Source organism: Puma concolor, chromosome A1, assembly GCF_028749965.1.
Source record: "Puma concolor isolate L17-30 chromosome A1, mPumCon1.1.hap2, whole genome shotgun sequence".
Taxonomy (NCBI): domain Eukaryota; kingdom Metazoa; phylum Chordata; class Mammalia; order Carnivora; family Felidae; genus Puma; species Puma concolor.
The window spans coordinates 51587974-51601628 of record NC_141667.1 but is presented as its reverse complement, the minus strand read 5'-3'; the positions used below and the strand labels follow the sequence as shown (position 1 = coordinate 51601628).

Here is a 13655-nt window from a genome sequence, read left to right as displayed (position 1 = left end):
CTGTCCAGTAAGGCCACCAAACGTGATGCAACTCAGGCAATCCCCTCACCTACATACCCTTTCAGCAACCAGACCTTTCCTGATGGCCTCACCCTCATCAAAACTTCCCTGTCTGGGGTTCCACTCACTCCCATGCTTGCCCTGCTAATTGGCTAGCCAATCTCATGATCTGATCCCTGCCAAAGAGGGGGAAAAACACAAAAGCAAAAACAAACACTTGGCTCCTTGCTGAATGCCTTGCTTTTCAAGCTGAAGTGTGAACTCCCTCTTATGCCTGGGATAATTTGTCCTATGTGAAGCCACAGGCTAAATGCCACCTGTCATCCATCACAGTCAGTTTTACTCAAAAGTAATTTAAAATATTATTTGTGTATTGTGGAGTGGAATGGAAAATTCACAGGATGTTTTAAGATAGAACAGGAAAATTCAAAGGTAAGCCTCCGGGGCTTTACCCCAGACCTCTTGGGTCTCGGTCAGTTTTCTCCAATTTGGGCAAAGAAGTCCAAGGAGGCCTGGCGATGTGTTACTCACCCTGGTAAATGTGTGCCCCTTCCTTGGATGTCTGGCACCAAAAGACTTCTGCTCAAAGTGTGGCTATCTCTTCTGGGAAGGATGCCTCTATCCACTTCTGCCCTGTCCTCTCTCCTCAACTCCATTCCCAGACTGCCAGCTGCTTGATTGGACATTTTCACTTGTGTGGCCTACTATGGCCTTGAAATTAACTTGTCTGCAACTTAAACTTACTGTGTCTCACCATCACCATCATACCTGCTCTCCCGTCATCCTCCAGCCTCTCCGAATGGTGCTCTGGTTGCCCCAGGCACCGGGGTTAAAAACACAGGAGACCTCCTCACCATCATCCATGAATTAAACATACAAACAAATAAATAAGAGTTGCTTTCAGTGTTGTTATTTTAAAACTCTCACATAAGTCTTGTTTTTTACTGGGTAATTGACTAGCTGCTAGCATTTTTGGTTTTTTGTTTTTTTCTTTTAAACAAATATGCCTTTGGTTCCTGATTCTGTTTGAGCATGCACTCTATAACGGTTTAAAACTAGATGTTTCAACCCAATTTAATAGTCTTTTATCCCTTCAGCAAGACCATTGCTAAGTGCTGTCAGCACATGGTTTGGACTTAGCAAATGTTAGGCATGTGTAGAATCAATAATAAATAAAAATATAGCAGAACACGGTAAAAGATGTCAGGGATGATGTACAATTAATGGCCAAGTAAAGACAGGGCTGCAAGCGGTCAGGAGAAAGCAATCTGTGTGTGCAGAGACAAACAGGCCGGGGAGACTTGGGGAAGTGCCCAGGAGACTTTGAGGATGGCTTCTAGACAGGCGAACCAGCTTCCTCAGGGCTCATGAGTTGTGTTTCTTTGGCTATATGCTGCAGGCTTGAGGGCAGAGTCCAATGGAAGAAGAGGAGTCGGGTGCTGGGGTGATGGTTGGTGTGTCATGAACCCAGGAGTCCTGAAATAAAAAGTACAAGAGGCACCACGGAGGAGGCACCCAAGTATTTATGGGGCGAATTAATTGAAATTATAATAATATGATCATGGTTAAGACATTTATCAAGAGCTTGCTCTGTGCTGGGCAGCATGCTAGGTGCTGTACAGGCGGTCCCTATTTAATCCCTGCCATCTTCCTGAAAGGGACCTTTTATTTTTCCCACTCAATGAATGGGGAGCCGGAGTTCAGAAAGGTTGAGTAGCTCAAGCATGCTTGCATGGTGAGGGTGTGGCTGAGTGAGGGTCTAAAGCCAGGCTGAGTGTTTCAGCCTCCTAACATTCTTCCTCCTCCTTTAATGTCTGGATTACTATTAAATTTCTCTCTCTCTCCCTCTCTCTCTCTTTTTTTTTTCCTCTGAGAATGTTCCAGACCCACACTCAGTAAACTCTTTGAAAATAGAAGCAGAGTTTCAGAGCTCTTGGAATTCTCCTCTAGGCCTCACCCGGTGCCTTCTGTGTAGTAAATAATAAATCTGATTGGTTTATTGATAGAAACATTTGTCAATGGATCAATGTCGAGAAAATCAGGACCTGTAGTAGAGAGGAGAAAACTTTCTGCAAAGGGCTGTTTAGCGCTTCATCTGGTGAAGCCAGTGTAGTGTCCATGGGCCGTATGTAACCGTCTCTCCTGGTACAGACCGCTAGTGTGGTGCTGCTTCCACAGCCTGGAACTCTCTTTTCTTGCCTTCTTTCTTCTCCTGTTTTGTTCCCTCCTGTCCTATAGGTCTCAGCATAGATGCCTCTTTCTCCAGGAAGCCTTCCCCATTTGCCCCTAAATTTGGGTTAGAGGTTTCTTCCAACAGAGGCCCACACTCCTATCATCACAGCACTTTTCCAGTGTATTGTAATTGTTCACCCTTCAGCCTTCCCCAAGGAAATCATAAGCTTGTTGAGAACAAGGTTGTCCTCAGCACCCAGCAATATATATGTACATATATTTGTTTTATGTATGTGTGTGTGTTATATTTATCTTATATATACATGTTGAATACAATATACATTTGTTGAATATATCATTGTTGAACAGGTGCGATATGAGCTCTCCTACCTCACCGCACAACAATGTCAACACTCCCCAAGTTTTCAATGAGCAGTGAGGAGCAGTGAACACAAATCCCCCTCCCTCTCCCTTTCACCTAAGCCAGGACTGGTATTTTCTCAAGATGTAGTAAAGGAGAAAGTGTAGTAAAAGAGAAGTTGGAAGGAGCGAGTGAGGTTACTTACCTCATCTATGGGTTAGCCCCAGCTAGCCAGGCTTTGTGACTTTGGGAAGTTCTGTATTGTCTCAAAATTTATGTGAAGAAGTAATGAGCCACTCTTCCTCCCTCCTGGGATTACTGTAAACATTCATTAAGTTGGAAAACAGGGCAGTACCTGGCACATAGTATCTGCTCAGTAAGTGTTGGATGCTGCTATTATTATTTTATTAGTATCATCTGGTATTGGACTGTGATATTTTCCTCTGCTCACATAGTTTTGCCAGAACACTTTAATAACGTTGGTATATTATCATGCACTTAATATATACAATATTGCAAGTAATATATACAATTAATTTAATGTAAGGAGATGCAGAGGTCTTGGAAGCAAAGTCAGACTGATGGGCAAACCTCAGCCTGGTCTGACCGACCAGGAGTGTGGCATGAAGCAGCCAGGCTTTGCTAAGACCAAAGGATCCCTCGAAAGCCTCAGATCTCTGGCTCAGCAACAGTCTCACTGCTTAGCATCTTTCTAATTCAGTCCACATGGTCGAAAATTAAAGCAAGTTGACAAAACCCATAAAACGTAAATACTGATGAAATGTTCTCAAATTTTACTCAGCCATAAAGCTGTTTATGATAGAGGATAGTGAGTTTGACTCTAGTTTGTTAAGCTGTGAGCTGCAGCATGAACAATGCAGGCTGTACATTCAAGATGAAAGTTTGGTGTCGTGATCAAATAAACTGACAACAAAGCAAATCTGACATATTTAATGATAAGTCTTCTTATTGTGCTGCATAGTAACTAGACAAAATGAGAAGTTCACATAATGGCTGTAATTCTTTGTTCATATTATCTTCATATTGTCAAAGCAAACTTTTATGGATTTTCTCTATTTTGTTAGTTTTCTGCATTTAGAAAAAAGCCTCTGTGTTGACTAATTTCTCTGGTACAACTTAAGAAATGGATTCCTCATTGCACAAAGGCATAGTTAGACACAAGCATGCATAGAAGTTAGAAGACAGAGACCCGGGATTGGAGTTCCTGTGGGCTGAGCTCCTGTACCTATTGGTGCTCCTTCTCTGTCCCAGGGCTTTAGCTCCTGGGACTACCTGTTTCCTGGCCTGTGACATCCGAGCCTCCCCTGCACTGCTCTTTCTCCCCTGAGGTAAGAGGTTCTGGGTGAGAAGATCCATCCACTCCCTTTCCACGGAAGGACCTTTAACTTCATTTGGTGATACTGGCTGCTGTAACAAGTAGATCCACAGCAGTATAAGGGCTCAAACATAATAGAAACTTATTTCTACCCATCTAACAACCCAAGGCATGTGTCCCTGGTTGGCGTGACACTTTCCTCTGTCCAGTGATTTGAAGACCCAGGGCTCCTTCTATCTTGTGTCTCCACTGTTCCCTAGAGCCTTATCTTCATTGTCCACATTCGGCTGGTAAAAGGAGAGAATGAAGATGAGATCTCTCTACTTCTTAAAAACCTTGACCTTGAAGGTTGTACCCATCAGAACTTGGCCACACAGGCACACACCCAACTTCAAAGGGAGCCCAGAATGAGGACAAGCTCTGTGCTCAGATAGAAGAAACAGGTTTTGATGTACAGCTTGAAACTTCTGCCCTTTCTGAAATCAGAGTGGAAATGAGGAAGTAGAGGCAGCAAACCAGACCTAGAACAGGGGATGGGGGAGGAGCAAAACTGGGTGAGGGAAAACAAAACAAAATAAAACAAGGAGCTATAAATTTCATTACTCAGATAATCGGGAAAATATGAATTTAATCTGCATGATGGTATTCTGTTAATGCTAAATTTCCAAAGTGTGATAATTATGTTGTGGTTATAGAGGAGAATGACCTTATTCTTAGATGCCAGTTGCTGAAATACTCGGCAGCGAAGTGTCACGATGGCTTCAACTTACTCTCAAATCCTCCCCCAAGTACACATATACTCACACATACACATATAGACAGAGAGAGAAAGCAAATGTGCGAAATGTTAACAGTCAGTGAATCTGAGTGAAGTCTGCACAAGGAACAAAGGTATGACATAGGATGATGTGTGCTAAAAACAGGAAGGAGGCCTGGGTTGCAACAGCATAAAGTTCCCAACAGTGAGGCCAAGAGATGAGCCCAGAGAATGGTCAAGATCATGACAGGGCTTGTATGGCATGAGGCTTAACTTTATCCTGCAGCCAATGGGGAATCATTTAAGGGCAAGCCCAGATAAGATCTGGTGTATCTTTCAGGTAGAATGTATTCAGGAGACATTTAAGGGGAACAATTCTACAAAGGGACACAATTTTATTCACTCAATGACTATTTGCACTTTCACGTACCACTTACAGGACATGCAGTGCTGGGGTAGCCACTGGGATAAGTGGAAGAGTAAATTCAGACTTTGTTCCTGCCCACACGGAGATTAGGGTCTAGTAGGAGATATATATCAAGCAATAATTACAAAACCAGGCACAAAAGTATAAGACAAGTGCAAGAGTTAGGAAGGAGACATTCATGGTGCCCCGAAATCCCATGGTGGCTGCATTTGATTCAGTCAGGGAAAGTAGCATCCCAGAGAAAGTGGTGTTTGGGTTCAGAGTCACAGGATGAATAAGTGTTATTTAGGGATGGCCATATCAGACAAAGGCAAAGGTTGGATTAAGCCTCTTTGGTTGGAAGAAGCATGGCATGCAGCATGGCTCAGAGGCCGTGAGTGAAGAGAGGTATCTATGATGAGATCAGAGAGACCATAGGAACAAGCCCTTGTACAACCTTGTAAGTAAAGTTGATAAACTCTGGCCTTGATGCCATGAGCAGTGGGATGCCACGGAGAGCTTGCAAGTATGTGGGCACTGGAGGAGCAAGGAATGACATAATCCCTCCAGCTGCACAGAGGAGAATGGGCTACACTCTAAGGTTCAGGAGACCAACTGGGACACTCATCATCCCAAGGGAGTGATAAGAGATGAATAAAGGGGACGGAGTCAAGAAACTCTTAGACTGATGGGAATGCAAGCTTGTGCAGCCACTCTGGAAAGCAGTATGGAGGTTCCTCAAAAAACTAGAAATAGAACTACCCTATGACCCAGCAATTTCACTCCTAGGTATTTATCCAAGGGATACAGGGGTGCTGTTTTGAAGGCACACATGCACCCCTATGCTCATAGCAGCACTCTCAACAATAGCCAAAGTATGGAAAGAGCCCAAATGTCCGTCGATGGATGAATGGACAAAAAAGATGTGGTATTTATATACAATGGAGTATTACTTGGTAATCAAAAAGAATGAGATCTTGCCATTTGCAACTATGTGGATGGAACTGGAGGGTATGATGCTAAGTGAAATTAGTCAGTCAGAGAAAGACAAATATCATATGACTTCACTCATATGAGGACTTTAGGAGACAAAACAGATGAACATAAGGGAAGGGAAACAAAAATAAATAAAAATAGGGAGGGGAGCAAAGCATAAGAGACTCATAAACATGGAGAACAACAGAGGGTTGCTAGAGGGGGTGTGGGAGGGGGTGGACTAAATGGGTAAGGGGCACTAAGGAATCTACTCCTGAAATCATTGTTGCACTATATGCTAATTTGGATGTAAATTAAAAAAATAAAATTTAAAAAATTTGAATAAATTGAAAGAGATTAATAATTCATCATACTTTGCATTTTTGTCACAAAATAATAAACCCATTTCTGTATAATTTATTAAACAAAAAATGGTTTTTCTCTTTAAAAAAAAAAAAAGAAACTCTTAGATTGCAAAGTGGGCAGAATCTGGTGTTTGCTGTTCGAGTTGAAGCACCCAGGTTGAAGTTGACAAGAATAGGCCAGGCAATCGTGTCATCAGAGGAAGCAGCTTGTGAGAGCCACAGTGAATTCAGATTAGGAAAGTTTGAGTTGGGGGTGCCAGGCGGGGCTGTGTCATAAGGGATTCAATAAATGAGTCCAAAATTTAGGAAGGAGGATACACTTGAAGTTGTGACTTGTAGCACTCGACATTTAGATTTCAGTTGCTGCAATGTCAGTACTTATAGGACACCATCGTTTAGGGGCAGGCAAAATGGAGCCAGTTTCAGAGACAGGGAAGCAAGATCAAAAACAAGCAAAAACAGCCAGGAGGTTATGGTGTAATGAGAAGCCCAAGGGGCGGGAAGATTCAGAAATTGTCAAATGCCCAAAGGCTCGCCTGAAGATAGGAGCTCAGTAATGTCCATGGACTGTGGTAGTTAAGAATATCATTGGGGACCTTGGTGACAACAGTTCCAGCAGAGCAATGGGACTAAAGTCAGAAACCAGTAATGAGAATATAAGAAGAGGAGACAGTGGGTACAAATCACTCTTGGGGAGACATTAGATGCCAGGGGGGCAGAAAGAGATTCAAAAGTGACCATGGAGGGTCTTAATTAGAGGCACTTCATTCCATTATTCGTCCTTCATACTTATCTTGAGTGTATTTTCTGTGTCAGTCACTAGACAGACACAAAGAAACCAAGGCAGTACCCTGCCTTCAAGAAGCATATATTGTGCAGTGATTTCTTTACTCTTTTTTTTTTTTGAGTATAGTTGACACACAATGTAACCTTAATTTCAAGTGTACTACATAGTGATTCACTGTGATCTCTGTACCTTCAGCTGTGCTCACAAGTGTAGCTACCATCTGCCACCATGCAACGCTATTACAATACCATTCATTATATTTCCTATGCTGTATCTTTTATTCCCAGGACTTATTCATTCCATAACTGGAAACCCGTACTTCCCACTCCCCTTCACCCATTTTTGCCCTTCAGTTTGTTCTCTGTATTTATAGGTCTGACTCTGCTTTTTATCTGTCTGTTTATTCATTTGTTTTGTTTTTCAGATTCCACATGCGAATGAAATCATATGGTATTTGTCTTTCTCAGTCTGACTTATTTCGCCTCGCATGATATCTTCTAGGTCCATCCCTGTTGTCACAAGTGGCAAGATTTTATCTTTTTTTGGCTTAGTAATATTCCATTTTATACATACCTCCTCTTCTTTATCCATTCATCTATCAATGGACACTTAGGTTGCTTCCATATCTTGGCTATTGTAATAATGCTGCAATAAATATAGGGGTGTATATATCTTTTCAAATTGGTGTATTCATTTTCTTTCACTAAATATTCCAGTAGTGGAAGCATTGGATCATATTAAAAATAGAACTATTTTTAATTTTTTGAGGAACCTCCATACTGTTTTCAATAGTGGCTGCACCGATTCACATTCCCACCAACTGTGCCTGAGAGTTCCTTTTTTTCCCACATCCTTGCCAACATCTGTTATCTCTCGTCTTTTTTATTTTAGCCATTCTGACAGGTGTAAGGTGATATCTCAGTGTGGCTTTCATTTGCATTTTCCTGATGATTACTGATGTTAAGCATCTTTTCATGTGTCAGGTGACTATTTGTATGTCTTCTTTGGGAAAATGTCTATTCAGGTCCTCTGTACATTTTAAAATCAGATTGTTTTCTAAGCCTTCGGTTGTATAAGTTCTTTGTATGTTTTGAATATTAACCCCTTATCAGACATAGCATTTGCAAATATCTTCTCCCATTCAGTATGTTGCCTTTTTGTTGTGTTGATGGTTTCCTTTGCTCTGCAAACCTTTTTTTTTTTTTAATGTAGTCTTAACTTTGTCATAGATTAATTGGCCACATAAGTGTGGCTCTATTTCTGGGCTCTCTATTCTGTTTCCATTGATCTATCTGTCTATTTTTGTGCCAGTACCATACTGTTTTGATTACAATAGCTTTGTAGTATATCTTGAAATCTGGAATTGTAATACTTCCAGCTTTCTTCTTCTTGTTCTTCTTTTTTTTTTAATTTTAGATAGAAAGTATGTGTGAGCAGGGGAGAGGGGCAGAGAGGGAGAGAGAGAGAGAGAGAGAGAATCCCAAGTCAGGCTCCATGCTCAGCATGGACCCAGATGTGGGGCTCAATCCCACAACTCTGGGATCATGACTTGATCCAAAATTAACAGTCAGACTCTCAACTGACTGAGCCACCCAGGCACCCAGAATATTCTTTGCAAAAAAAAAAAAAAAAACAAAAAAGAGCATTCTGTTGCTAAGGGGAAAAGTTTATAAAGTAGTGATCTAGAGGATACAGCATCTAGACCAGATGTGGGCAAGCTCTTTTTGTAAAGGACAAGACAGCAAATATTTCTGATGTAGTGGAGCATATGATCTGCTGTAATCACTTTGTGTAGCATGCATACAGTTGCAGACAGTAGGAATGGGTATGGCTCTATTGCAATAAAACTATAAAAATAGGGGGTGGATGGCAGTTTGTTGATTCCTCCTCTACATGTTGATGGGATGCAGCAGGACTTTTTCAGCCTATTATTCCTGGGAGAATATCTGTAAAAGCTAGGATATCATAAAAGAGTAGTTATGTTCTGGTGCTCTCAGTTTTGCTTACTACCAAGCATTCCCTCACCCGTAGCTGCCTGACTCTGATGCTTTACCAACTGGAGGGTCCATCACCTCTCATCCCCTCTTGGAGGTTGTTAAAATTAGTCTTTTCCTCAAGTTCACCTTACATATTTATCCTTTCTTAATCTACTGTCCATTTTATGTTCTTTTCAATTTAAAAGAAAGAAGTTAAAAAAAAACCATCCCTCAAACCAAGCAAAAACAATCCTTAGAAATGTTGCCTGAAGACTCACTGCCCTCATCAAAACACAGTATTCATGGAAGGAGTTTTCATTAATGGTACTTTGGGGCAACATCAGCCTTGAGAATTTTGGCATGATGAGCCCCATGTCACAACTAGAAATCAATAAACAGAAAACCAGGGCTCCATGAGCCAGGCCCTGCCCAGGAGGGAGGCTGCCAACCCCTTGGGGGAGGAATTGGAGGCTTTGGGAAATCCGAGGCCGTAGTCTCAGCTCAGAGCCCCGCTGGCTACTCTCTGGAGCTGGGTGATAAAATGACAAAACTCCAAGGAAAGGAGGCCTTCCATATGCAAAGCGGAAACACTTTGTCGCATCGTTTTAAAATAGAGAAAGGGAGTGGGCCAGGGAGAGGATGAGAGCCCAGGAATCAGCGTTTTGGAATCAGGCTGACTGACAGGCATGGAGAGCTGGCTTGGCTTCCTCAGCTATGCAGGCTGAGGGGTGGGGATCCTTGTCCCCAATATTGTCCTGGCCCATTAGCACCTGACCTGGTGCTAATGACTCATATTCCTTTGCTAGAATTGCTCTAGGAATGCCTTGACAGAATGCTTTGAAAAAAATGATAAAATATATAAAAAAAAAAATCTGTTTAAAAACAAAAGCTGAGTCTTGGGGGTGCCAGAACCTGTACCACACACCTTCAAGGGAACTGGATTTGGAAACTATTTGCTTGAGAACCAACAGGAAGGGAACAAGTTTTGATAGAGGGAGATGATTTCAGGGCAAAACGGCAAAGGCTGCAGTCATGTATAGCTGGACCCGCCAGGGGGCAGGTAATAAGAGTAGACGGGATAGAGGAGCAGGGCAGGAGATGAAGGAAAACACTGGGGCACCAAGATGCTTTTTTTTTCCTGGGCCACAGGAAGCAGGAAAGAGGACCTGTGTGTGCAACTCTTAGGCCCCCAGCATCCATTATTCCCATGCCCAGTGACTCTCCCACTTTTTATAGAAGAATGGTCTCTGGCAATGTTAAAATTCCCACCCACACTCACAGAGCCTCTGATGCAGGATGGAGCCCCAGAATCTTCCCTTTATAGCATGCAGCTGGCTGTTCTAAAAACCACTTCCTTCCGGGTCATGATAACTGCATTTGGAATCAGCTCTTACAATAAACCAGGCTTCCCTTGGTTCATTGAGCAGAGGTGCTTGGGTCTGGGGATGCTGAGTGTGAGTAGACCATCATTAGACTCAAGAGGGAAAGTACTGCCTCTCTATGAAAATATTGTGACTTCTAACATGTAATTTTTTTACCCAGTTATTTCTAATTTGATCCTCATGACCCAATGAGGTAAGCAAGGCATGAATTATAGGCCCCATTCTATAGATGAGGCACTGAGCCCCCCAGTGACATTTGCCCAAGGTCCCATGGCTAATAAATGACAGGGCAAGGACTGGAAACCAGACCTTCTGATCCCTTATCTGTTATCTTTTCTCTCCATGCCAGTGCTTCTCACACCCCCACCCAGAACCCTCATGATTGGTAGACTGGGGCCACAGAGTTAGCAGTTAGCTGACATGGGTCACAGTTGGCCCCATGACTTTTAAACTTATTAATATCACATTTTAGTGTAGCAGTAGTAGGTTGGAGTCACCTAGGTTTCTCATCCCAAATATAGAATCCCTGGCCCCAGTCTAAACTTTTCCAATCAGAGGGGCTGCCTGGGTGGCTCAGTCGCTTGAGCGTCCGGCTTTGGCTCAGGTCATGATCTCATAATCCGTGAGTTCAAGCCCCGAGTCGGGCTCTGTGCTGACAGCTCAGAGCCTGGAGCCCGCTTCGGATTCTGTGTCTCCCTCTCTCTCTGACCCTCCCCTGTTCATGCTCTCTCTCTCTCTCTCTCTCTGTCAATAATAAACAAACATTAAAAAAAAAAATTAAACTTTCTCAATTAGAACCTCTGAGTGAGGTTCTGACCTGGGAATCTGCAATTTTATAAAAGGTCCCCAGGTGATTTGATGCTGAAATGTTTGTGAACCAGTGCCATAAATGAAGCAAAACAAGTTCAAACTTCAACTCTCACCTGTTCTTAGAGTCATTGAGCAGGAAGTGGATTCTGGGCATTTAGATTCTGCCCCAACTTATTTATTTATTTATGTATTTTTTTTTAACGTTTTATTTATTTTTGAGACAGAGAGAGATAGAGCATGAACGGGGAAGGGTCAGAGAGAGAGGGAGACACAGAATCTGAAACAGGCTCCAGGCTCTGAGCTGTCAGCACAGAGCCTGACGCAGGGTTCGAACTCACGGAGTGTGAGATCATGACCTGAGCCGAAGTTGGACGCTCAAGCGACCGAGCCACCCAGGCGCCCCAGATTCTGCCCCAAATTCCGTTCCCATCCGCAGTTCTGCATTTTCCCACAGTATTGTTCATTTAGCAGCATCTCGTAAGGGAAGAGAGAGGCAGTACAATCTGAGTTCGTTTTTCAACTGGGAAGAGCCTCTGATGGTTTTTGTATAAGATCCAAATTCTTTCTCCTCCTCCCCACCCCAGATCACGGGCAGTCAGTCAGAAATCCTAGAGGGTAAGGGTATGGTTTTGAAGGCTGATTAAAACAAACAAACAAACAAACAAACAAATCTTGACTTTCACAAACTGCAATAGCGCTTCAAGCACCCACCTGGCGTGATTGCTCATTCTGTGAGGGTTCTGCATGGAGAAGATCAACCCGCTCTCAAAATAGAATCTAGAGATACAAAGGAATCTGCAATAGCCTCACGTATTTGTACACAATGCAGTGTAGCTTCTGGTATTTTTATTACCAATCAGAAGAGGCTTGTCACCAACAGCCATCTGCTTGAGTCACTGCTGGGCGGCAGTGGCCGTGGCTTTAGAGAAAGGAACGCTGAAATCAAAGTCCTGGCTCAGGGAACAGGCACAGTCCAGGGAGCCGACCATGCCCCACGAGTGACATCCTTCAATGTCCTGAAGGACCCAACCATACCCTACGTCAGGAAAACTCGCCTACTCGCTTGGATCCTTAAAGAGAACAAGCGGCTATGACATCAGGTAGAAGCTATTTGTTCTCATGGAAATGTTCAATATTTCAAAGTGGTCTCCATAGTCCCATTAAAATTACAGACTGTTTTCTCCTCCTGCTGCTTTTCCACACTCTAATACAGGCTGCTGAAGGAAAAAAAAATGTGAGGGAGCTAGCATGGGATTTTTCTCCAGAGAGTCAAAGAAATTCTGACTCTGATTATCCAAGGAATCATTTTATTTTTTTTCCTATTCTTTTTTTTTTTCAAAATCAGTGTACAAAATCCTTTCATGCAGATAGAGTTTTTTGCATCTGAAATGATTGTTTGCCAATCAACTGAATAGAATGTTTCAAACTCTTTATTTCTCATCTAATCCGGACACCAGAGGTTTAGGGAGCAGAGACAAAAGGCTTGCCAAACCAAGGGCTCACCTTGTACACTCTGTACCAGTGAAGATCTACAGCCTAAAATAAAGGCTGTAAGAAAACAAGATTTTTGAAAAAATTGTAATTCAACCAGCACCAAGGAGAAAGGTGTTTGGAGTTGGGGGTCACCAAAGAAAATAGATGAGGAAAAAAGTATTTTGAGACCTGGAAACGGTGAGTTAACCATTCCCCCACCCTCCAAGAAAGGGGGTGGAGTTTTTATAATGAAGAAAAAGAAGAGGGGCGCACCTGGGTGGCTCAGTGGTTGATTTATGACTTCAGCTCAGGTCATGATCTCAAGGTTCGTGTGTTCGAGCCCCACGTTGGGCTCTCTGCTGTCAGCGCAGACCCTGCTTCGGATCCTCTGTCCCCCTCTCTCTGCCCTTCCCCAGCTTGCACTCTGTCTCTCAAAAATAAATACACATTTAACCCCCCCCCCCAAAAAATAAAGAAAGAAAAAGAAGAAATGGCTGGTTGTCGACAAGAACGCAGTCAAGCTTTTGCAAATGCACAGTCTGCCATGGAGAACAGCGATGATCTCAGAGGGTCCTTAATCCATCGTGTAAATGTTACTTGGCATCTATGCTGGGTAAATCAAGGACCAAATAGGTGAGGGAATGTAAAAGCTATTTCTCTAGAAAACTATCCCAGATTTGTGGGAGGAGGTCAAAGAACAAGCAGAGGGTAGGCTCACTTTGGGAATGGCTAGCATTGCATTTGAAAACACCCCATTGACAGAATTTGTTCTCAGGCCAAACTTGATGGCTGAGCCAACACCAGCAGTTGTGGCTGCTGTTTTCTATGCTTCCCCAGCCATCACAGCTAGAGGCA

The 13655-nt window shown here is 42.9% G+C and overlaps 1 long non-coding RNA gene across 1 annotated transcript; it reads right to left on the bottom strand.

The window, feature by feature from the left end:
- Positions 1-1060: 1060 nt before the first annotated feature.
- On the bottom strand, positions 1061-12320 carry LOC147584160 (uncharacterized). The gene is made up of 2 exons (XR_015255216.1): positions 12039-12320; positions 1061-1476 (listed from the first exon to the last, which is right to left on the bottom strand). It is a non-coding gene; the product is annotated as an uncharacterized LOC147584160 (long non-coding RNA).
- Between the last annotated feature and the right edge of the window lie 1335 nt (positions 12321-13655).